Here is a 3,727-nt window from a genome sequence, read left to right as displayed (position 1 = left end):
AAGTTTTTGCTCCTCACAAGGCTTTATCAAACCTTAGTAATGTATTACTGTATATTGCTGTATGTATTAAATCGTATCTCACTAATGTGATACGTAACTCTTAACAGAACAGAGTGTTTTTGCAAAGTGCATTGAACAATTTTTCTAACATGACTCTTTTCATGACTTCGTTAATTTATTACACAGGTGTAAAAATGCAAATCTGCAAAAACATGCAACACAATATTTTCTGAGGATGTTGCTCATCTATTAGTTACATCGACTAACAAACATTATTTGTTTACACTTGAGAAAAGGTTGAGGAAAAGTAGAAATCCAAAAATGAAAACTATGAATATGAAGATCTATATTCCAGTTGATGGTCTGGGATACACTTCCTTGCAGCAAAAGCAAATATTTAACCAAGACGTCCAAGACTTCAGTGAGTGTACTCTGCACACGTCAGGTGGAAGGAATGTTTAAAAGTTGAATATGATTATTATGAATCTTTTACTAAAGTTTTTAACTTAAAAAGCTAGGTAAACTGTGCTGCTTTATTGCCCCCAACCCCCAAATTTGTTGTTATTTTGCAACAATGCATGTTGGGAAAATGAATGTTCCTTGGGTTCCTGACTCAGTATATCTTTTCTCAGATACACCACTTTTCTTTGATTTTGGTGCAAGATGTCTTCCCTCATCCTGGTAATCTACTTCACATTCACTCAGCTCAAAAAAGCAAAATACAAACTATTTGAAAGGATAGAATGATGTAGTGCACATTGTTCTGTATAGTTTTTCCCTCCCATAAAAGGAACACGTAATCTTGTCCTGTAAATAACTAAACATGGCAAACAGAGTCCTTTAAGATGAAGTTTTACACAATACCTGTCAAACTTTTAAATTGGTTTTTCTTTATTTAGACTATTTTTAAAAAGTATAAACCAATACAGAAAACATCTAAATATTAAAATGACATATAGGATCCAAATATTTAGCACTTGCTTTAGCTGGTTGTTTTTATATCTAACTCTTCTGAAAGTATCTGAGTTGGATTTAAGTTAGGTGATCATGAAGGCCTGAGGCCTGCACTACAAAGCAGGATTGGTGGATTAGTGAGGTAACTTCAGGTGCTGTCACAAAGCTGATTCACTTCTTACCAGGTTCACCATGGCAACTTATCTCCACTTCTTCAGATATATTTCTAGGTGTTCTCTCTTATAAGTCCAGTTGGACAGTAAACATTTTGGATATGGCAATGTAAAAGAAAAAAAAAAAAAGCTTTCGACTGACATCTCCTGTGAGACAACAGAAGCTTATGTGTGTCCCTCTTCTGCCGTGTGTTCATCAAGCCAACTGAAAATGAGCTTGTTTGGGTCAAGGCCCATTAATAGGACATTTCCTCAGATCACTTCAATAGTTTTGGAGCAGTGCTCCCAGCTGCTTCGTTTACTGTCTTTAATAAATAGAAATAAAAGGTAATATAAAAGCTGCTCAAAAATGTAATCTGTGCTGCATGGCGAGTCTCCACCTTTTTCCTGTTCTTTATTATATATATTTTTATTTACATATTTCCCTTGTTATTTGGGGGATTATCACTGTCTCTGTCAAGTGAAGTTGTACGCGGTGCTAACTAATTTAATTGCGTTAACATTTTAACCATGTGCGGCATGACAAGCACTATAAATCCATAATTTTTCCTGTTGATATGATACCATTGGGTTATGGTACTTTTTCTTGATATCGATACTGATAATACTTCTTGGCCCTTAAAGAAAAATCACAATTTTACAGTGTGTATTAATATCTTTATTGCAAGGGCAATATTAAATAATAAACTCAAGAATATCAGTACTTAAAAAAATGTTTTTTAAACAATAATTAACTGACCAGTAAATTAAACAAAAACAAGATTAATGTTTTTAAAATGACAAAATAATTTAACTACAGATTAATACAAGATTATTCAAATTTATTCAATGGAAAATATCCATCCAACCATTTTCTGCTGCTTATCCGGAGTCGGGTTGCAGGGGCAGCTGCCTAAGCAGCGAAACCCAGACTTCCCTCTCTCCGGCCACATTCACCAGCTCATCCGAAGGGATCCCGAGGCGTTCCCAGGCCAGCCGAGAGATGTAGTCTGTCCAGCGTGTCCTGGGTCTTCCCCGGGGCCTCTTTCCGGTGGGACGTGCCCGGAACACCTCACCAGGGAGGCGTCCAGGAGGCATCCTAACCAGATGCCCGAGCCACCTCATCTGGCCCATCTCTGTAATGATAATAGCTTAATTTTGTTCCTAGATTTTCGTAAAGCTTTTATCATCAAACACAACTTCATGTTTCACACCTTAGAAAAATTTGATTTTGCCCTTATTTTTGTGCAGCTATTAAGAGCATGAATAAAAATGCTAACTGTTCAATTAAGCTATCAGCAGGCACGTCTTCCAGATTCAATCTGAAACGTGGCATCAGACAGAGCTGCCTGGTCTGCCCATACCTATTTCTGCTATGTATGCAATTACTTTCTGATTTTATTAAAATGAACCACTTGGAAGGCATCCCCATAACCGAGAAAGAGAGCACCGTTAGTCAGCTGGCTGACGATATGACCTAATTTCTGCAAGATACCTCACAAGTTTCAGCAGCCATTGCCATTATTAAATAATTTACTGCTGCCTCTGGGTTCTGCTTAAACATCAGTGTGAACTACTAGCCCTTAAAAACTGTTGTGCCTCTTCCAGCTATGGCGTTCCTGTAAAAGATTCTGTTACTTATCTTGGTATAACTACCAACAAAAATCATGATACAAGACGCTCTTTAAACTTTGACCCCATCTTAGAAAAGGTGCAAAAAAAAAATAAAAAAAAATTAACTCATAGCTCCATAGGAATCTACAGTATCAATCAGGGGTATCCAGTACTGACCAAAGCAGAGGGCATTTCCTGTTTGACCTGTGCAGCCTTGTCTCTCGATGTAAATAAACACTGCAGATTCTATTGACAACACCCTTTATACATTTGTATGGAGGAATAGAAAACACTACATTAGAAAATCAGTTTTAATGAGATCCTATGAGCAATTTGTGAATTTTATTGATTTCTCAACTTTAAACAATACATTTAAAATAAATTGGATTAAACAATTCATTAGAAACCCACCCTCAGTCTAAAATTTTAACCCCAATTATATATTTTCAAAGGTTGGTGGCCTTAAATTTTTTATTACTATGTAGTTATAATGTAAAAACCCCCTCTTCCCACCAATACGTCATTTGGACCATAAAGACATCTCATAAAAACATAAATCTTTATTTTTGGAAAACTGGTTTGAGCATGGATTTTATTTAGTGAAACAAATATTCAACTCTGATGGTGTTTTAATGTCATACTCTGAACTTTTAGACAAGTATGGTATTCCAATACCGCCAAAGAAATATGCTCTGTTTTTGATGCTATTTCATCTGGTGTTGGATCTTGCTAACACCACTTAAGGTCAAATCTGTTTTTCCACAAAAAAAGTAAAAATCTTAATATACATACTTTATTCCAAAAGGATATGGTCTCTGTTCCAAATGTTGTATCTTACTGGAATAATCTTACTTCTAATCTGAACTGGAAGAAAATATGGTGTATTCCCTCCAAATACTTGATTGTGAATAAGGTCAAAGCAGTATCTACGAAAATAATTCACCAGTTTTATCCCTGCAAGTCATTTCTGCAAAGATACAAAAAGGAGGTTGATGTCACCTGCTCAA

This window comes from Melanotaenia boesemani, chromosome 16 (genome assembly GCF_017639745.1).
Source record: "Melanotaenia boesemani isolate fMelBoe1 chromosome 16, fMelBoe1.pri, whole genome shotgun sequence".
NCBI lineage: Eukaryota > Metazoa > Chordata > Actinopteri > Atheriniformes > Melanotaeniidae > Melanotaenia > Melanotaenia boesemani.
Note: the sequence above shows the minus strand (reverse complement) of the source record.